The sequence below is a fragment of the Heterodontus francisci genome, chromosome 46, assembly GCF_036365525.1.
Source record: "Heterodontus francisci isolate sHetFra1 chromosome 46, sHetFra1.hap1, whole genome shotgun sequence".
In the NCBI taxonomy this organism is placed as follows: Eukaryota; Metazoa; Chordata; class Chondrichthyes; order Heterodontiformes; family Heterodontidae; genus Heterodontus; species Heterodontus francisci.
The window spans coordinates 9,496,482-9,519,925 of NC_090416.1; the positions used below are offsets into that span (position 1 = coordinate 9,496,482).

The following is a 23,444-nucleotide window of genomic DNA, read 5'->3' on the forward strand; positions in this document are numbered from 1 at the left end:
AGTACTGGTGGGGACAGGTCTGTCACTGTATAACACTGGGGTACAGTACTGGTGGGGACAGGTCTGTCACTGTATAACACTGGGGTACAGTACTGGTGGGGACAGGTCTGCCACTGTATAAAACTGGGGTACTGTACTGGTGGGGAGAGGTCTGTCACTGTATAACACTGGGGTACAGTACTGGTGGGGACAGGTCTGCCACTGTATAAAACTGGGGTACTGTACTGGTGGGGAGAGGTCTGTCACTGTATAACACTGGAGTGCAGTAAAGGTGGGGAGAGATCTGTCACTGTATAACACTGGGGTACAGTACTGGTGGGGACAGGTATGTCAGTGTATAACACTGTGGTACAGTACTGGTGGGGACAAGCCTGTCACTGTATAACACTGGGGTACAGTACTGGTGGGGACAGGTCTGTAAGTGTATAACACTGGGGTACAGTACTGGTGGGGACAGGTCTGTCACTGTATAACACTGGGGTGCAGTACTGGTGGGGACAGGTCTGTCAGTGTATCACACTGGGGTACAGTATTGGTGGGGACTGGTCTGTCAGTGTATCACACTGGGGTACAGTACTGGTGGGGACAGGTCTGTCGCTGTATAACACTGGGGTAAAGTACTGGTGAGGACAGGTCTGTCAGTGTATAACACTGGTGTACAGTACTGGTGGGGACAGGTCTGTCACTGTATAACACTGGGGTACTGTACTGGTGGGGACAGGTCTGTCACTGCATAGCACTGGGGTTCACTACTGGTGGGACACGTCTGTCACTGTATAACACTGGGGTACAGTACTGGTGGGGACAGGTCTGTCACTGTATAACACTGTGGTACAGTTCTGGTGGGGACAGGTCTGTCACTGCATAGCACTGGGGTTCACTACTGGTGGGACACGTCTGTCACTGTATAACACTGGGGTACAGTACTGGTAGGGACCTGTCTGTCACTGTATAACACTGTGGTACAGTACTGGTGGGGACAGGTCTGTCACTGTAAAACACTGGGGAACAGTACTGGTGGGGACAGTTCTGTCACTGTATAACACTGGGGTACAGTACTGGTGGGACACGTCTGTCACTGTATAACACTGGGGTACAGTACTGGTGGGACACGTCTGTCACTGTATAACACTGGGGTACAGAACTGGTGGGACACGTCTGTCACTGTATAACACTGGGGTACACTACTGGTGGGACAGGTCTGTCACTGTATAACACTGGGGTTCACCACTGGTGGGACACGTCTGTCACTGTATAACACTGGGGTACAGTACTGGTAGGGACCTGTCTGTCACTGTATAACACTGTGGTACAGTACTGGTGGGGACAGGTCTGTCACTGTAAAACACTGTGGTACAGTACTGGTGGGGACAGGTCTGTCAGTGTATAACACTGTGGTACAGTTCTGGTGGGGACAGGTCTGTCAGTGTATAACACTGTGGTACAGTACTGGTGGGGACAGTTCTGTCACTGCATAGCACTGGGGTACACTACTGGTGGGACCGGTCTGTCAGTGTATAACACTGCGGTGCAGTACTGTTGGGGACAGGTCTGTCACCGTATAACACTGGGGTACAGTACTGGTGGGGACAGTTCTGTCACTGTGTAGCATTGGGGTACAGTACTGGTGGGACACGTCTGTCAGTGTATAACACTGGAGTACAGTACTGGTGTGGACAGGTCTGTCAGTGTAAAACACTGGAGTACAGTACTGGTGTGGACAGGTCTGTCAGTGTAAAACACTGGAGTACAGTACTGGTGGGACACGTCTGTCAGTGTATAACACTGGGGTACAGTACTGGTGTGGACAGGTCTGTCAGTGTAAAACACTGGAGTACAGTACTGGTGTGGACAGGTCTGTCAGTGTAAAACACTGGGGTACAGTACTCGTGGGGACAGGTCTGTCAATGTATAACACTGGGGTACAGTACTGGTGGGGGACAGGTCTGTCAGTGTATAACACTGGGGTACAGTACTGGTGGGGACAGTTCTGTCACTGCATAGCACTGGGGTACACTACTGGTGGGACCGGTCTGTCAGTGTATAACACTGGGGTACACTACTGGTGGGACCGGTCTGTCAGTGTAAAACACTGGGGTACAGTACTGGTGCGGACAGGTCTGTCAGTGTAAAACACTGGGGTACAGTACTGGTGGGGACAGGTCTGTCACTGTATAACACTGGGGTACTGTACTGGTGGGGACAGGTCTGTCACTGCATAGCACTGGGGTTCACTACTGGTGGGACACGTCTGTCACTGTATAACACTGGGGTACAGTACTGGTGGGGACAGGTCTGTCACTGTATAACACTGTGGTACAGTTCTGGTGGGGACAGGTCTGTCACTGCATAGCACTGGGGTTCACTACTGGTGGGACACGTCTGTCACTGTATAACACTGGGGTACAGTACTGGTAGGGACCTGTCTGTCACTGTATAACACTGTGGTACAGTACTGGTGGGGACAGGTCTGTCACTGTAAAACACTGGGGAACAGTACTGGTGGGGACAGTTCTGTCACTGTATAACACTGGGGTACAGTACTGGTGGGACACGTCTGTCACTGTATAACACTGGGGTACAGTACTGGTGGGACACGTCTGTCACTGTATAACACTGGGGTACAGTACTGGTGGGACACGTCTGTCACTGTATAACACTGGGGTACACTACTGGTGGGACAGGTCTGTCACTGTATAACACTGGGGTTCACTACTGGTGGGACACGTCTGTCACTGTATAACACTGGGGTACAGTACTGGTAGGGACCTGTCTGTCACTGTATAACACTGTGGTACAGTACTGGTGGGGACAGGTCTGTCACTGTAAAACACTGTGGTACAGTACTGGTGGGGACAGGTCTGTCAGTGTATAACACTGTGGTACAGTTCTGGTGGGGACCGGTCTGTCAGTGTATAACACTGTGGTACAGTACTGGTGGGGACAGTTCTGTCACTGCATAGCACTGGGGTACACTACTGGTGGGACCGGTCTGTCAGTGTATAACACTGCGGTGCAGTACTGTTGGGGACAGGTCTGTCACCGTATAACACTGGGGTACAGTACTGGTGGGGACAGTTCTGTCACTGTGTAGCATTGGGGTACAGTACTGGTGGGACACGTCTGTCAGTGTATAACACTGGAGTACAGTACTGGTGTGGACAGGTCTGTCAGTGTAAAACACTGGAGTACAGTACTGGTGTGGACAGGTCTGTCAGTGTAAAACACTGGAGTACAGTACTGGTGGGACACGTCTGTCAGTGTATAACACTGGGGTACAGTACTGGTGTGGACAGGTCTGTCAGTGTAAAACACTGGAGTACAGTACTGGTGTGGACAGGTCTGTCAGTGTAAAACACTGGGGTACAGTACTCGTGGGGACAGGTCTGTCAATGTATAACACTGGGGTACAGTACTGGTGGGGGACAGGTCTGTCAGTGTATAACACTGGGGTACAGTACTGGTGGGGACAGTTCTGTCACTGCATAGCACTGGGGTACACTACTGGTGGGACCGGTCTGTCAGTGTATAACACTGGGGTACACTACTGGTGGGACCGGTCTGTCAGTGTAAAACACTGGGGTACAGTACTGGTGCGGACAGGTCTGTCAGTGTAAAACACTGGGGTACAGTACTGGTGGGGACAGGTCTGTCAATGTATAACACTGGGGTACAGTACTGGTGGGGGACAGGTCTGTCAGTGTATAACACTGGGGTACAGTACTGGTGGGGACAGATCTGTCAGTGTATAACACTGGGGTAAAGTACTGGTGGGGGACACGTCTGTCAGTGTATAACACTGGGGTACAGTACTGGTGGGGGACAGGTCTGTCAGTGTATAACACTGGGGTACAGTACTGGTGGGGACAGGTCTGTCAGTGTATAACACTGGGGTACAGTACTGGTGGGGACAGGTCTGTCAGTGTATAACACTGGGGTACAGTACTGGTGGGGACAGGTCTGTCAGTGTAAAACACTGGGGTACAGTACTGGTGGGGACAGGTCTGTCAATGTATAACACTGGGGTACAGTACTGGTGGGGGACAGGTCTGTCAGTGTATAACACTGGGGTACAGTACTGGTGGGGACAGATCTGTCAGCGTATAACACTGGGGTAAAGTACTCGTGGGGGACACGTCTGTCAGTGTATAACACTGGGGTACAGTACTGGTGGGGGACGGGTCTGTAAGTATATAACACTGTGATAGAGTACTGGAGGGGACAGGTCTGTCACTCTATAACACTGGGGTACAGTACTGGTGGGGACAGGTCTGTCAGTGTATAACACTGGGGTACAGTACTGGTGGGGACAGGTCTGTCAGTGTATAACACTGGAGTACAGTACTGGTGGGGGACGGGTCTGTAATTATATAACATTGTGATACAGTACTGGTGGGGACAGGTCTGTCAGTGTATAACACTGTGGTACAGAACTGGTGGGGACAGGTCTGTCACTGTATAACACTGGAGTACAGTACTTGTGGGGGACGGGTCTGTCAGTGTATAACACTGGGGTACAGTACTGGTGGGGGACGGGACTGTCTGTGTATAACACTGGGGTACAGTACTGGTGGGGACAGGTCTGTCAGTGTATAACACTGGAGTACAGTACTTGTGGGGGACGGGTCTGTCAGTGTATAACACTGGGGTACAGTACTGGTGGGGACAGGTCTGTCACTGTATAACAGTGGGGAACAGTACTGGTGGGGACAGGTCTGTCAGTTTATAACACTGGGGTACAGTACTGGTGGGTACAGGTCTGTCAGTGTATAAAACTGGGGTACAGTACAGGTGGGGACAGGTGTGTCAATGTATAACACTGTGGTACAGTACTGGTGGGGTCAGGTCTGTCACTGTATAACACTGGGGTACAGTACTGGTGGGGACAGGTGTGTCAATGTATAACACTGTGGTACAGTACTGGTGGGGTCAGGTCTGTCACTGTATAACACTGGGGTACAGTACTGGTGGGTACAGGTCTGTCAGTTTATAACACTGGGGTACAGTACTGGTGGGTACAGGTCTGTCAGTGTATAACACTGGGGTACAGTACTGGTGGGGACAGGTCTGTCACTGTATAACACTGTGGTACAGTACTGGTGGGGTATGTCTGTCACTGTATAACACTGGGGTACAGTACTGGTGGGTACAGGTCTATCAGTGGATAAAACTGGGGTACAGTACTGGTGGGGACAGGCCTGTCAGTGTATAACACTGTGGTACAGTACTGGTGGGGACAGGTCTGTCAATGTATAACACTGGGGTACAGTACTGGTGGGGCACAGCAGTGTCACTATATAACACTGGGGTACAGTACTGGTGGGGACAGGTCTGTCAATGTATAACACTGGGGTACAGTACTGGTGGGGCACAGCTGTGTCACTGTATAACACTGGGGTACAGTACTGGTGGGGCACTGGTGTGTCACTGTATAACACTGGGGTACAGTACTGGTGGCAACAGGTCTGTCACTATATAACACTGGGGTACAGTACTGGTGGGGAGAGGTCTGTCACTGTATAACACTGTGGTACAGTACTGGTGGGGACAGGTGTGTCAATGTATAACACTGTGGTACAGTAATGGTGGGGAGAGGTCTGTCACTGTATAACACTGTGGTACAGTACTGGTGGGGACAGATGTGTCACTGTATAACACTGGGGTACAGTACTGGTGGGGACAGGTGTGTCACTGCATAACACTGGGGTACAGTATGGTGGGGACAGGTCGGTCAGTGTATAACACTGGGGTACAGTACTGGTGGGGAGAGGTCTGTCACTGTATAACACTGTGGTACAGTACTGGTGGGGACAGGTCTGTCAGTGTATAACACTGGGGTACAGTACTGGTGGGGACAGGTCTGTTAGTGTATAAAACTGGGGTACAGTACTGGTGGGGACAGGTCTGTCACTGTATAACACTGGGGTACAGTACTAGTGGGGACAGGTCTGTCACTGTATAACACTGGGGTACAGTACTGCTGGGGACCGGTCTGTGAATGTATATCGCTGGGGAACAGTACTGGTGGGGACAGGTCTGTCAGCGTAGAACACTGTGGTACAGTACTGGTGGGGACAGGTCTGTCACTGTATAACACTGGGGTAGAGTACTGGTGGGGACAGGTCTGTCAGTGTATCACACTGGGGTACAGTACTGGTGGGGACGCGTCTGTCACTGTATAACACTGGGGTACAGTACTGGTAGGGACAGGTCTCTCAGTGTATAACACTGGGGTACAGTAATGGTGGGGACAGGTCTGTCAGTGCATAACACTGGGGTAGAGTACTGGTGGGGACAGGACTGTCACTGTATAACACTGGGGTACAGTACTGGTGGGGACAGGTCTGTTAGTGTATAACACTGGGGTACAGTACTGGTGGGGGACAGGTCTGTTAGCGTATAACACTGGGGTACAGTACTGGTGGGGACAGGTGTGTCACTGTATAACACTGGGGAACAGTACTGGTGGGGACAGGTCTGTCACTGTATAACACTGGGGTACAGTACTGGTGGGGACAGGTCTGTCACTGTATAACACTGGGGTACAGTACTAGTGGGGACAGGTCTGTCACTGTATAACACTGGGGTACAGTACTGCTGGGGACCGGTCTGTGAATGTATATCGCTGGGGAACAGTACTGGTGGGGACAGGTCTGTCAGCGTAGAACACTGTGGTACAGTACTGGTGGGGACAGGTCTGTCACTGTATAACACTGGGGTAGAGTACTGGTGGGGACGCGTCTGTCACTGTATAACACTGGGGTACAGTACTGGTAGGGACAGGTCTCTCAGTGTATAACACTGGGGTACAGTACTCGTGGGGACAGGTGTGTTACTGCATAACACTGGGGTACAGTATGGTGGGGACAGGTCGGTCAGTGTATAACACTGGGGTACAGTACTGGTGGGGACAGGACTGTCACTGTATAACACTGGGGTACAGTACTGGTGGGGACAGGTCTGTCAGTGTATAACACTGGGGTACAGTACTGGTGGGGACAGGTGTGTCACTGCATAACACTGGGGCACATTACTGGTGGGGACAGGTGTGTCACTGCATAACACTGTGGTACAGTACTGGTGGGGACAGTTCGGTCAGTGTATAACACTGGGGTACATTACTGGTGGGGACAGGTCTGTCACTGTATAACACTGGGGCACATTACTGGTGGGGTCAGGTGTGTCACTGCATAACACTGTGGTACAGTACTGGTGGGGACAGTTCGGTCAGTGTATAACACTGGGGTACAGTACTGGTGGGGACAGGTCTGTCAGTGTATAACACTGTGGTACAGTACTGGTGGGGACAGGTCTGTCACTGTATAACACTGGAGTACAGTACTTGTGGGGGACGGGTCTGTCAGTGTATAACACTGGGGTACAGTACTGGTGGGGGACGGGACTGTCTGTGTATAACACTGGGGTACAGTACTGGTGGGGACAGGTCTGTCAGTGTATAACACTGGAGTACAGTACTTGTGGGGGACGGGTCTGTCAGTGTATAACACTGGGGTACAGTACTGGTGGGGACAGGTCTGTCACTGTATAACAGTGGGGAACAGTACTGGTGGGGACAGGTCTGTCAGTGTATAAAACTGGGGTACAGTACTTGTGGGGGACGGGTCTGTCAGTGTATAACACTGGGGTACAGTACTGGTGGGGACACGTGTGTCAATGTATAACACTGGAGTACAGTACTTGTGGGGGACGGGTCTGTCAGTGTATAACACTGGGGTACAGTACTGGTGGGGACAGGTGTATCAATGTATAACACTGTGGTACAGTACTGGTGGGGTCAGGTCTGTCACTGTATAACACTGGGGTACAGTACTGGAAGGTACAGGTCTGTCAGTTTATAACACTGGGGTACAGTACTGGTGGGAACAGGTCTGTCAGTGTATAAAACTGGGGTACAGTCCTGGTGGGGACAGGTCTGTCACTGTATAACACTGTGGTACAGTACTGGTGGGGTCAGTTCTGTCACTGTATAACACTGGGGTACAGTACTGGTGGGTACAGGTCTGTCAGTTTATAACACTGGGGTACAGTACTGGTGGGTACAGGTCTATCAGAGGATAAAACTGGGGTACAGTACTGGTGGGGACAGGCCTGTCAGTGTATAACAATAGGGTACAGTATTGGTGGGGACAGGTCTGTCAGTGTATAACACTGGGGTACAGTACTGGTGGGGACAGGTCTATCACTGTATAACACTGTGGTACAGTACTGGTGGGGCACAGGTGTGTCACTGTATAACACTGGGGTACAGTACTGGTGGGGACAGGTCTGTCACTGTATAACTGGGGTACAGTACTGGTGGGGCACAGGTGTGTCACTGTATAACACTGGGGTACAGTGCTGGTGGGGCACAGGTGTGTCACTGTTTAACACTGGGGTACAGTACTGGTGGGAACAGGTCTGTCAGTGTATAACACTGTGGTACAGTACTGGTGGGGAGAGGTCTGTCACTGTATAACATTGTGGTACAGTACTGGTGGGGACAGGTGTGTCAATGTATAACACTGGGGTACAGTACTGGTGGGGACAGGTCTGTCACTGTATAACACTGTGGTACAGTACTGGTGGGGACAGGTGTGTCAATGTATAACACTGGGGTACAGTACTGGTGGGGCACAGGTGTGTCACTGCATAACACTGGGGTACAGTACTGGTGGGGACAGGTCGGTCAGTGTATAACACTGGGGTACAGTACTGGTGGGGACAGGTCTGTCAGTGTATAACACTGGGGTACAGTACTGGTGGGGACAGGTCTGTCACTGTATAACACTGGGGTACAGTACTGATGGGGACAGGTCTGTCACTGTATAACACTGGGGTACAGTACTGGTGGGGACAGGTCTGTCACTGTATGACACTGTGGTACAGTACTGGTGGGGACAGGTCTGTACAGTCTATAACAATGGGGTACAGTACTGGTGGGGACAGGTCCGTCAGTGTATAACACTGGGGTACAGTACTGGTGGGGACTGGTCTGTCAGTGTATAACACTGGGGTACAGTACTGGTGGGGACAGGTCTGTCAGTGTATAATACTGGGGTACAGTACTGGTGGGGACAGGTCTGTCATTGTATAACAATGGGGTAAAGTACTGGTGGGGACAGGTCTGTCAGTGTATAACACTGGGGTACAGTACTGGTGGGGACAGGTCTGTCAGTGTATAATACTGGGGTACAGTACTGGTGGGGACAGGTCTGTCATTGTATAACAATGGGGTAAAGTACTGGTGGGGACAGGTCTGTCAGTGTATAACACTGGGGTACTGTACTGGTGGGGACAGGTCTGTCACTGTATAACAGTGGGGTACATTACTGGTGGGGACAGGACTGTCAATGTATAACACTGGGGTACAGTATGGTGGGGACAGGTCTGTCAGTGTATAACACTGGGGTACAGTATGGTGGGGACAGGTCTGTCAGTGTATAACACTGGGGAACAGTACTGGTGGGGACAGGTCTGTCAGTGTATAACACTGGGGAACAGTACTGGTGGGGACAGGTCTGTCAGTGTATAACACTGGGGTACAGTATGGTGGGGACAGGTCTGTCAGTGTATAACACTGTGGTACAGTACTGGTGGGGACAGGTCTGTCAGTGTATAACACTGGGGTACAGTACTGGTGGGGACAGGTCTGTCAGTGTATAACACTGGGGTACAGTACTGTTCGAGACAGGTCTGTCAGTGTATACCACTGTGGTACAGTACTGGTGGGGACGCGTCTGTCACTGTATAACACTGGGGTACAGTACTGGTAGGGACAGGTCTGTCAGTGTATAACACTGGGGTACAGTACTGGTGGGAGCAGGTCTGTCAGTGTATAACACTGGGGTACAGTACTGGTGGGGACAGGTCTGTCAGTGTATAACACTGGGGTACAGTACTGGTGGGGACAGGTCTGTCAGTGTATAACACTGGGGTACAGTACTGGTGGGGTCAGGTCTGTCACTGTATAACACTGGGGGACAGTACTGGTGGGGACAGGTCTGTCACTGTATAACACTGGGGTACAGTACTGGTGGGGACAGGTCTGTCACTGTATAACACTGGGGTACAGTACTGGTGGGGACAGGTCTGTCTCTGTATAACACTGTGGTACAGTACTGGTGCGGACAGGTCTGTCACTGTATAACACTGGGGTACAGTACTGGTGGGGACAGGTCTGTCAGTGTATAACACTGGGGTACAGTACTGGTGGGGACAGTTCTGTCAGTGTATAACACTGGGGTAGAGTACTGGTGGGGACAGGTCTGTCAGTGTATAACACTGTGGTACAGTACTGGTGGGGACAGGTCTGTCTCTGCATAACACTGGGGTACGGTATGGTGGGGACAGGTCCGTCAGTGTATAACACTGGGGTACAGTACTGGTGGGGACAGGTCTGTCAATGTATAACACTGGGGTACAGTACTGGTGGGGACAGGTCTGTCAGTGTATAACACTGGGGTACAGTACTGGTGGGGACAGGTCTGTCACTGTATAACACTGGGGTACAGTACTGGTGGGGACAGGTCTGTCATTGTATAACAATGGGGTACAGTACTGGTGGGGACAGGTCCGTCAGTGTATAACACTGGGGTACAGTATGGTGGGGACAGGTCTGTCAGTGTATAACACTGGGGAACAGTACTGGTGGGGACAGGTCTGTCAGTGTATAACACTGGGGTACAGTACTGGTGGGGACGCGTCTGTCACTGTATAACACTGGGGTACAGTACTGGTAGGGACAGGTCTGTCACTGTATAACACTGGGGTACAGTACTGTTCGGGACAGGTCTGTCAGTGTATAACACTGGGGTACAGTACTGGTGGGGACGCGTCTGTCACTGTATAACACTGGGGTACAGTACTGGTAGGGACAGGTCTGTCAGTGTATAACACTGGGGTACAGTACTGGTGGGAGCAGGTCTGTCAGTGTATAACACTGGGGTAGAGTACTGGTGGGGACAGGTCTGTCAGTGTATAACACTGGGGTACAGTACTGGTGCGGACAGGTCTGTCACTGTATAACACTGGGGTACAGTACTGGTGGGGACAGGTCTGTCAGTGTATAACACTGGGGTACAGTACTGGTGGGGACAGTTCTGTCAGTGTATAACACTGGGGTAGAGTACTGGTGGGGATAGGTCTGTCAGTGTATAACACTGTGGTACAGTACTGGTGTGGACAGGTCTGTCTCTGCATAACACTGGGGTACGGTATGGTGGGGACAGGTCGGTCAGTGTATAACACTGGGGTACATTACTAGTGGGGACAGGTGTGTCACTGTATAACACTGGGGTACAGTACTGGTGGGGACAGGTCTGTCACTGTATAACACTGGGGTACAGTACTGGTGGGGACAGGTCTGTCACTGTATTACACTGGGGTACAGTACTGGTGGGGACAGGTCTGTCAGAATATAACACTGGGGTGCCGTACTGGTGGGGACAGGTCTGTCAGTGTATAACACTGGGGTACAGTACTGGTGGGGACAGGTCTGTCAGTGTATAACACTGGGGTACAGTACTGGTGGGGACAGGTCTGTCAGTGTATAACACTGGGGTACAGTACTGGTGGGGACAGGTCTGTCAGTGTATAACACTGTGGTACAGTACTGGTGGAGACAGGTCTGTCAGTGTATAACACTGTGGTACAGTACTGGTGGGGACAGGTCTGTCAGTGTATAACACTGGGGTACAGTACTGGTGGGGACAGGTCTGTCAGTGTATAACACTGGGGTACAGTACTGTTCGGGACAGGTCTGTCAGTGTTAACACTGGGGTACAGTACTGGTGGGGACGCGTCTGTCACTGTATAACACTGGGGTACAGTACTGGTAGGGACAGGTCTGTCAGTGTATAACACTGGGGTACTGTACTGGTGGGAGCAGGTCTGTCAGTGTATAACACTGGGGTAGAGTACTGGTGGGGACAGGTCTGTCAGTGTATAACACTGTGGTACAGTACTGGTGCGGACAGGTCTGTCACTGTATAACACTGGGGTACAGTACTGGTGGGGACAGGTCTGTCAGTGTATAACACTGGGGTACAGTACTGGTGGGGACAGGTCTGTCAGTGTATAACACTGGGGTAGAGTACTGGTGGGGACAGGTCTGTCAGTGTATAACACTGTGGTACAGTACTGGTGTGGAGAGGTCTGTCTCTGCATAACACTGGGGTACGGTCTGGTGGGGACAGGTCGGTCAGTGTATAACACTGGGGTACATTACTAGTGGGGACAGGTGTGTCACTGTATAATACTGGGGTACAGTACTGGTGGGGACAGGTCTGTCACTGTATAACACTGGGGTACAGTACTGGTGGGGACAGGTCTGTCACTGTATTACACTGGGGTACAGTACTGGTGGGGACAGGTCTGTCAGAATATAACACTGGGGTGCCGTACTGGTGGGGACAGGTCTGTCATTGTATAACACTGGGGTGCCGTACTGGTGGGGACAGGTCTGTCAGTGTATAACACTGGGGTACAGTACTGGTGGGGACAGGTCTGTCAGTCTATAACACTGGGGTACAGTACTGGTGGGGACGCGTCTGTCACTGTATAACACTGGGGTACAGTACTGGGAGGGACAGGTCTGTCTGTGTCTAACACTGGGGTACAGTACTGGTGGGGACAGGTCTGTCTGAGTATAACACTGGGGTACAGTACTGGTGGGGACAGGTCTGTCAGTGTATAACACTGGGGTACAGTACTGGTGGGGACAGGTCTGTCAGTGTATAACACTGGGGTACAGTACTGGTGCGGACAGGTCTGTCAGTGTATAACACTGGGGTACAGTACTGGTGGGGACAGGTCTGTCAGTGTATAACACTGGGGTACAGTACTGGTGGGGACAGGTCTGTCAGTGTATAACACTGGGGTACAGTACTGGTGGGGACGCGTCTGTCACTGTATAACACTGGGGTACAGTACTGGTAGGGACAGGTCTGTCTGTGTCTAACACTGGGGTACAGTACTGGTGGGGACAGGTCTGTCTGTGTCTAACACTGGGGTACATTACTGGTGGGGACAGGTCTGTCAGTGTATAACACTGTGGTACAGTACTGGTGGGGACATGTCGGTCAGTGTATAACACTGGGGTACAGTACTGGTGGGGAGAGGTCTGTCACTGTATAACACTGTGGTACAGTACTGGTGGGGACAGGTCTGTCAGTGTATAACACTGGGTACAGTACTGGTGGGGACAAGTCTGTTAGTGTATAACACTGGGGTACAGTACTGGTGGGGGACAGATCTGTCAGCGTATAACACTGGGGTACAGTACTGGTGGGGACAGGTCTGTCACTGTATAACACTGGGGTACAGTACTGGTGGGGGACAGATCTGTCAGAATATAAAACTGGGGTTCAGTACTGGTGGGGACAGGTCTATCAGTGTATAACACTGGGGTACAGTACTGGTGGGGACAGGTCTGTCAGTGTATAACACTGGGGTACAGTACAGGTGGGGACAGGTCTGTCAGTTTATAACATTGGGGTACAGTACTGGTGGGAACAGGTCTGTCAGTGTATCACACTGGGGTACAGTACTGGTGGGGACGCGTCTGTCACTGTATAACACTGGGGTACAGTACTGGTAGGGACAGGTCTGTCAGTGTATTACACTGGGGTACAGTAATGGTGGGGACAGGTCTGTCAGTGTATAACACTGGGGTAGAGTACTGGTGGGGACAGGACTGTCACTGTATAACACTGGGGTACAGTACTGGTGGGGACAGGTCTGTCACTGTATAACACTGGGGTACAGTACTGGTGGGGACAGGTCTGTCAGTGTATAACACTGGGGTACAGTACTGGTAGGGAAAGGTCTGTCAGTGTATAACACTGGGGTACAGTACTGGTGGGAACAGTTCGGTCAGTGTATAACACTGGGGTACATTATTGTTGGGGACAGGTCTGTCAGTGTATAACACAGGGGTACAGTACTGGTGGGGACAGGTGTGTCAGTATATAACACTGGGGTACAGTACTGGTGTGGAAAGGTCTGTCTCTGCATAACACTGTGGTACAGTATGGTGGGGACAGGTCGGTCAGTGAATAACACTGGGGTACATTACTGGTGGGGACAGGTCTGTCAGTGTATAACACTGTGGTACAGTACTGGTGGGGACAGGGCTGTACAGTCTATAACAATGGGGTACAGTACTGGTGGGGACAGGTCCGTCAGTGTATAACACTGGGGTACAGTACTGGTGGGGACAGGTCTGTCAGTGTATAACACTGGGGTACAGTACTGGTGGGGACAGGTCTGTCCGTGTATAACACTGGGGTACAGTATGGTGGGGACAGGTCTGTCAGTGTATAACACTGGGGAACAGGACTGGTGGGGACAGGTCTGTCAGTGTATATCACTGTGGTACAGTACTGGTGGGGACAGGTCTGTCAGTGTATAACACTGTGGTACAGTACTGGTGGGGACAGGTCTGTCAGTGTATAACACTGGGGTACAGTACTGGTAGGGACAGGTCTGTCAGTGTATAACACTGGGGTACAGTACTGGTGGGGATAGGTCTGTCAGTGTATAACACTGGGGTACAGTACTGGTGGGGACGCGTCTGTCACTGTATAACACTGGGGTACAGTACTGGTAGGGACAGGTCTGTCTGTGTCTAACACTGGGGTACAGTACTGGTGGGGACAGGTCTGTCAGTGTATAACACTGGGGTGCAGTACTGGTGGGGCACAGGTGTGTCACTGTATAACACGGGGATAGAGTACTGGTGGGGACAGGTCTGTCAGTGTATAACACTGGGGTACAGTACTGGTGGGGACAGGTCTGTCACTGTATAACACTGGGGTACAGTACTGGTAGGGAAATGTCTGTCAGTGTATAACACTGGGGTAAAGTACTGGTGGGGCACAGGTGTGTCACTGTATAACACTGGGGTAGAGTACTGGTGGGGACAGGTCTGTCAGTGTAGAACACTGGGGTACAGAACTGGTGGGGCACAGGTGTGTCACTGTATAACACTGGGGTACATTACTGGTGGGGACAGGTGTGTCACTGCATAACACTGGGGTACAGTACTGGTGGGGACATGTCGGTCAGTGTATATCACTGGGGTACAGTACTGGTGGGGAGAGGTCTGTCACTGTATAACACTGTGGTACAGTACTGGTGGGGACAGGTCTGTCACTGTATAACACTGGGGTACAGTACTGGTGGGGGACAGATCTGTCAGAATATAACACTGGGGTTCAGTAGTGGTGGGGACAGGTCTGTCAGTGCATAACACTGGGGTACAGTACTGGTGGGGACAGGTCTGTCAGTGTATAACACTGGGGTACAGTACAGGTGGGGACAGGTCTGTCAGTTTATAACATTGGGGTACAGTACTGGTGGGGACAGGTCTGTCAGTGTATCACACTGGGGTACAGTACTGGTGGGGACGCGTCTGTCACTGTATAACACTGGGGTACAGTAGTGGTCGGGACAGGTCTGTCAGTGTATTACACTGGGGTACAGTAATGGTGGGGACAGGTCTGTCAGTGTGTAACACTGTGGTACAGTACTGGTGGGGACAGGTCTGTCAGTGCATAACACTGGGGTACAGTACTGGTGGGGACAGGTCTGTCAGTGTATAACACTGGGGTACAGTACAGGTGGGGACAGGTCTGTCAGTTTATAACATTGGGGTACAGTACTGGTGGGGACAGGTCTGTCAGTGTATCACACTGGGGTACAGTACTGGTGGGGACGCGTCTGTCACTGTATAACACTGGGGTACAGTAGTGGTCGGGACAGGTCTGTCAGTGTATTACACTGGGGTACAGTAATGGTGGGGACAGGTCTGTCAGTCTATAACACTGTGGTACAGTACTGGTGGGGACAGGTCTGTCAGTGTATAACACTGGGGAACAGTACTGGTGGGGACAGGTCTGTCAGTGTATAATACTGTGGTACAGTACTGGTGGGGACAGGTCTGTCAGTGTATAACACTGGGGTGCCGTACTGGTGGGGACAGGTCTGTCAGTGTATAACACTGGGGTACAGTACTGGTGGAGACAGGTCTGTCACTGTATAACACTGGGGTACAGTCCTGGTAGGGACAGGTCTGTCTGTGTCTAACACTGGGGAACAGTACTGGTGGGGCCAGGTCTGTCAGTGTATAACACTGGGGAACAGTACTGGTGGGGACAGGTCTGTCAGTGTATAATACTGTGGTACAGTACTGGTGGGGACAGGTCTGTCAGTGTATAACACTGGGGTGCCGTACTGGTGGGGACAGGTCTGTCAGTGTATAACACTGGGGTACAGTACTGGTGGGGACAGGTCTGTCAGTGTATAACACTGGGGTACAGTACTGGTGGAGACAGGTCTGTCACTGTATAACACTGGGGTACAGTCCTGGTAGGGACAGGTCTGTCTGTGTCTAACACTGGGGAACAGTACTGGTGGGGCCAGGTCTGTCAGTGTATAACACTGGGGTACAGTACTGGTGGAGACAGGTCTGTCACTGTATAACACTGGGATACAGTGCTGGTGGGGACGCGTCTGTCACTGTATAACACTGGGGTACAGTACTGGTAGGGACAGGTCTGTCTGTGTCTAACACTGGGGTACAGTACTGGTGGGGCCAGGTCTGTCAGTGTATAACACTGGGGTACAGTACTGGTGTGGACAGGTCTGTCAGTGTATAACACTGGGGTACAGTACTGGTGGGGACAGGTCTGTCAGTGTATAACACTGGGGTACAGTACTGGTGGGGACGCGTCTGTCACTGTATAACACTGGGGTACAGTACTGGTAGGGACAGGTCTGTCAGTGTATAACACTGGGGTACAGTACTGGTGGGGACAGGTCTGTCAGTGTATAACACTGGGGTACAGTACTGGTGGGGACGCGTCTGTCACTGTATAACACTGGGGTACAGTAGTGGTAGGGACAGGTCTGTCTGTGTCTAACACTGGGGTACAGTACTGGTGGGGACAGGTTTGTCACTGTATAACACTGGGGTAGAGTACTGGTGGGGACAGGACTGTCATTGTATAACACTGGGGTACAGTACTGGTAGGGAAAGGTCTGTCACTGTATGACACTGGGGCACATTACTGGTGGGGACAGGTGTGTCACTGCATAACACTGGGGTACAGTATGGTGGGGACAGTTCGGTCAGTGTATAACACTGGGGTACAGTACTGGTGGGGCTCAGGTGTGCCACTGTATAACACTGGGGTACATTACTGGTGGGGACAGGTGTGTCAGTATATAACACTGGGGTACAGTACTGGTGGGGACAGGTCTGTCAGTGTATAACACTGGGGAACAGGACTGGTGGGGACAGGTCTGTCAGTGTATATCACTGTGGTACAGTACTGGTGGGGACAGGTCTGTCAGTGTATAACACTGTGGTACAGTACTGGTGGGGACTGGTCTGTCAGTGTATAACACTGGGGTACAGTACTGGTGGGGACAGGTCTGTCAGTGTATAACACTGGGGTACAGTACTGGTGGGGATAGGTCTGTCAGTGTATAACACTGGGGTACAGTACTGGTGGGGACGCGTCTGTCACTGTATAACACTGGGGTACAGTACTGGTAGGGACAGGTCTGTCTGTGTCTAACACTGGGGTACAGTACTGGTGGGGACAGGTCTGTCAGTGTATAACACTGGGGTACAGTACTGGTGGGGACAGGTCTGTCAGTGTATAACACTGGGGTACAGTACTGGTGGGGACGCGTCTGTCACTGTATAACACTGGGGTACAGTACTGGTAGGGACAGGTCTGTCTGTGTCTAACACTGGGGTACAGTACTGGTGGGGACAGGTCTGTCAGTGTATAACACTGGGGTGCAGTACTGGTGGGGCACAGGTGTGTCACTGTATAACACTGGGATAGAGTACTGGCGGGGACAGGTCTGTCAGTGTATAACACTGGGGTACAGTACTGGTGGGGACAGGTCTGTCAGTGTATAACACTGGGGTACAGTACTGGTAGGGAAATGTCTGTCAGTGTATAACACTGGGGTACAGTACTGGTGGGGCACAGGTGTGTCACTGTATCACACTGGGGTAGAGTACTGGTGGGGACAGGTCTGTCAGTGTATAACACTGGGGTACAGTACTGGTAGGGAAATGTCTGTCAGTGTATAACACTGTGGTACAGTACTGGTGGGGACAGGTCTGTCACTGTATAACACTGGGGTACAGTACTGGTAGGGAAATGTCTGTCAGTGTATAACACTCTGGTACAGTACTGCTGGGGACAGGTCTGTCAGTGTATAACACTGGGGTACAGTACTGGTGGGGCACAGGTGTGTCACTGTATAACACTGGGGTAGAGTACTGGTGGGGACAGGTCTGTCAGTGTAGAACACTGGGGTACAGAACTGGTGGGGCACAGGTGTGTCACTGTATAACACTGGGGTACAGTACTGGTGGGGACATGTCGGTCAGTGTATAACACTGGGGTACAGTACTGGTGGGGAGAGGTCTGTCACTGTATAACACTGTGGTACAGTACTGGTGGGGACAGGTCTGTCAGTGTATAACACAGGGTACAGTACTGGTGGGGACAAGTCTGTTAGTGTATAACACTGGGGTACAGTACTGGTGGGGACAGGTCTGTCACTGTATAACACTGGGGTACAGTACTGGTGGGGGACAGGTCTGTCAGCGTATAACACTGGGGTTCAGTAGTGGTGGGGACAGGTCTGTCAGTGTATAACACTGGGGTACAGTACTGGTGGGGGACAGATCTGTCAGTGTATAACACTGGGGTACAGTACAGGTGGGGACAGGTCTGTCAGTTTATAACATTGGGGTACAGTACTGGTGGGGACAGGTCTGTCAGTGTATCACACTGGGGTACAGTACTGGTGGGGACGCGTCTGTCACTGTATAACACTGGGGTACAGTAGTGGACGGGACAGGTCTGTCAGTGTATTACACTGGGGTACAGTAATGGTGGGGACAGGTCTGTCAGTGTATAACACTGGGGTAGAGTACTGGTGGGGACAGGACTGTCACTGTATAACACTGGGGTACAGTACTGGTGGGGACAGTTCGGTCAGTGTATAACACTGGGGTACATTACTGGTGGGGACAGGTGTGTCACTGTATAACACTGGGGTACATTACTGGTGGGGACAGGTCGGTCAGTGAATAACACTGGGGTGCAGTACTGGTGGGGACAGGTCTGTCTCTGCATAACACTGGGGTACAGTATGGTGGGGACAGGTCGGTCAGTGAATAACACTGGGGTACAGTACTGGTGGGGACAGGTCTGTCAGTGTATAACAATGGGGTACAGTACTGGTGGGGACAGGTCCATCAGTGTATAACACTGGGGTACAGTACTGGTGGGGACAGGTCTGTCAGTGTATAACACTGGGGTACAGTACTGGTGGGGACAGGTCTGTCAGTGTATAACACTGGGGTACAGTACTGGTGGGGACAGGTCTGTCAGTGTATAACACTGGGGTACAGTACTGGTGGGGACAGGTCTGTCAGTGTATAACACTGGGATACAGTACAGGTGGGGACAGGTCTGTCAGTGTATAACACTGGGGTACAGTACTGGTGGGGACAGGTCTGTCAGTGTATAACACTGGGGTACAGTATGGTGGGGACAGGTCTGTCAGTGTATAACACTGGGGAACAGGACTGGTGGGGACAGGTCTGTCAGTGGATAACACTGTGGTACAGAACTGGTGGGGACAGGTCTGTCAGTGTATAACACTGTGGTACAGTACTGGTGGGGACAGGTCTGTCAGTGTATAACACTGGGGAACAGTACTGGTGGGGACAGGTCTGTCAGTGTATAATACTGTGGTACAGTACTGGAGGGGACAGGTCTGACACTGTATAACACTGGGGTACAGTACTGGTGCGGACAGGTCTGTCACTGTATAACACTGGAGTACTGTACTGGTGGGGACAGGTCTGTCAGTGTATAACACTGGGGTACAGTACTGGTGGGGACGCGTCTGTCACTGTATAACACTGGGGTACAGTACTGGTAGGGACAGGTCTGTCAGTGTATAACACTGGGGTACAGTACAGGTGGGATCAGGTCTGTCAGTGTACAACACTGGGGTAGAGTACTGGTGGGGACAGGTCTGTCAGTGTATAACACTGGAGTACAGTACTGGTGCGGACAGGTCTGTCACTGTATAACACTGGAGTACTGTACTGGTGGGGACAGGTCTGTCGCTGTATAACACTGGGGTACAGTACTGGTGGGGACAGGTCTGTCAGTGTATAACACTGGGGTAGAGTACTGGTGGGGACAGGTCTGTCAGTGTATAACACTGTGGTACAGTACTGGTGTGGACAGGTCTGTCAGTGTATAACACTGGGGTACATTACTAGTGGGGACAGGTGTGTCACTGTATAACACTGGGGTACAGTACTGGTGGGGACAGGTCTGTCAGTGTATAACACTGGGGTACAGTACTGGTGGGGACAGGTCTGTCAGTGTATAACACTGGGGTACAGTACTGGTGGGGACAGGTCTGTCAGTGTATAACACTGGGGTACAGTACTGGTGGAGACAGGTCTGTCAGTGTATAACACTGGGGTGCAGTACTGGTGGGGACAGGTCTGTCACTGTATAACACTGGGGTACGGTACTGGTGGGGACAGGTCTGTCAGTGTATAACACTGGGGTACAGTACTGGTAGGGACAGGTCTGTCTGTGTCTAACACTGGGGTACAGTACTGGTGGGGACAGGTCTGTCAGTGTATAACACTGGGGTACAGTACTGGTGGAGACAGGTCTGTCACTGTATATCACTGGGGTACAGTCCTGGTAGGGACAGGTCTGTCTGTGTCTAACACTGGGGTACAGTACTGGTGGAGACAGGTCTGTCACTGTATAACACTGGGATACAGTACTGGTGGGAACGCGTCTGTCACTGTATAACACTGGGGTACAGTACTGGTAGGGACAGGTCTGTCTGTGTCTAACACTGGGGTACAGTACTGGTGGGGCCAGGTCTGTCAGTGTATAACACTGGGGTACAGTACTGGTGTGGACAGGTCTGTCAGTGTATAACACTGGGGTGCAGTACTGGTGGGGACAGGTCTGTCAGTGTATAACACTGGGGTACAGTACTGGTGGGGACGCGTCTGTCACTGTATAACACTGGGGTACAGTACTGGTAGGGACAGGTCTGTCAGTGTATAACACTGGGGTACAGTACTGGTGGGGACAGGTCTGTCAGTGTATAACACTGGGGTACAGTACTGGTGGGGACGCGTCTGTCACTGTATAACACTGGGGTACAGTAGTGGTAGGGACAGGTCTGTCTGTGTCTAACACTGGGGTACAGTACTGGTGGGGACAAGTCTGTCACTGTATAACACTGGGGTAGAGTACTGGTGGGGACAGGTCTGTCAGTGTATAACACTGGGGTACAGTACTGGTGGGGCACAGGTGTGTCACTGTATAACACTGGGGTACATTACTGGTGGGGACAGGTGTGTCACTGCATAACACTGGGGTACAGTACTGGTGGGGACATGTCGGTCAGTGTATAACACTGGGGTACAGTACTGGTGGGGAGAGGTCTGACAGTGTATAACACTGTGGTACAGTACTGGTGGGGACAGGTCTGTTAGTGTATAACACTGGGGTACAGTACTGGTGGGGGACAGGTCTGTCAGCGTACAACACTGTGGTACAGTACTGGTGGGGACAGGTCTGTCACTGTATAACACTGGGGAACAGTACTGGTGGGGACAGGTCTGTCACTGTATTACACTGGGGTACAGTACTGGTGGGGGACAGATCTGTCAGAATATAACACTGGGGTTCAGTAGTGGTGGGGACAGGTCTGTCAGTGTATAACACTGGGGTACAGTACTGGTGGGGACAGGTCTGTCAGTGTATAACACTGGGGTACAGTACTGGTGGGGACGCGTCTGTCACTGTATAACTCTGGGGTACAGTAGTGGTAGGGACAGGTCTGTCTGTGTCTAACACTGGGGTACAGTACTGGTGGGGACAGGTCTGTCACTGTATAACACTGGGGTAGAGTACTGGTGGGGACAGGTCTGTCAGTGTATAACACTGGGGTACAGAACTGGTGGGGCACAGGTGTGTCACTGTATAACACTGGGGTACAGTACTGGTGGGGACAGGTGTGTTACTGCATAACACTGGGGTACAGTACTGGTGGGGACATGTCGGTCAGTTTATAACACTGGGGTACAGTACTGGTGGGGAGAGGTCTGTCACTGTATAACACTGTGGTACAGTACTGGTGGGGACAGGTCTGTCAGTGTATAACACTGGGGTACAGTACTGGTGGGGACAGGTCTGTTAGTGTATAACACTGGGGTACAGTACTGGTGGGGGACAGGTCGATCAGCGTACAACACTGTGGTACAGTACTGGTGGGGACAGGTCTGTCAGTGTATAACACTGGGGTACAGTACTGGTGGGGACAGGTCTGTTAGTGTATAACACTGGGGTACAGTACTGGTGGGGACAGTTCTGTCACTGTATAACACTGGGGAACAGTACTGGTGGGGACAGGTCTGTCACTGTATTACACTGGGGTACAGTACTGGTGGGGGACAGATCTGTCAGAATATAACACTGGGGTTCAGTAGTGGTGGGGACAGGTCTGTCAGTGTATAACACTGGGGTACAGTACTGGTGGGGACAGGTCTGTCAGTGCATAACACTGGGGTACAGTACAGGTGGGGACAGGTCTGTCAGTTAAAAACATTGGGGTACAGTACTGGTGGGGACAGGTCTGTCAGTGTATAACACTGGGGTACAGTACTGGTGGGGACAGGTCTGTCAGTGTATAACACTGGGGTAGAGTACTGGTGGGGACAGGACTGTCACTGTATAACACTGGGGTACAGTACTGGTGGGGACAGGTGTGTCACTGTATAACACTGGGGCACATTACTGGTGGGGACAGGTGTGTCACTGCATAACACTGGGGTACAGTATGGTAGGGACAGTTCGGTCAGTGTATAACACTGGGGTACATTACTGGTGAGGACAGGTGTGTCACTGTATAACACTGGGGTACAGTACTGGTGGGGCTCAGGTGTGTCACTGTATAACACTGGGGTACAGTACTGGTGGGGAACAGGTCTGTCAGAATATAACACTGGGGTGCCGTAATGGTGGGGACAGGTCTGTCAGTGTATAACACTGTGGTACAGTACTGGTGTGGACATGTCTGTCAGTGTATAACACTGGGGTACATTACTGGTGGAGACAGGTGTGTCAGTGCAGAACACTGGGGTACAGTACTGGTGTGGAAAGGTCTGTCTCTGCATAACACTGGCGTACAGTATGGTGGGGACAGGTCGGTCAGTGAATAACACTGGGGTACATTACTGGTGGGGACAGGTCTGTCACTGTATAACACTGGGGTACAGTACTGGTGGGGACAGGTCTGTCATTGTATAACACTGGGGTACAGTACTGGTGGGGAACAGGTCTGTCGGAATATAA

General features: G+C 51.6%; 1 protein-coding gene across 3 annotated transcripts in view; it reads right to left on the reverse strand.

The window, feature by feature from the left end:
* LOC137356956 (rho guanine nucleotide exchange factor 2-like) overlaps nt 1-23,444 on the reverse strand; it is a 257,769-nt gene that overhangs the window by 120,437 nt on the left and 113,888 nt on the right. The window lies entirely within an intron of this gene.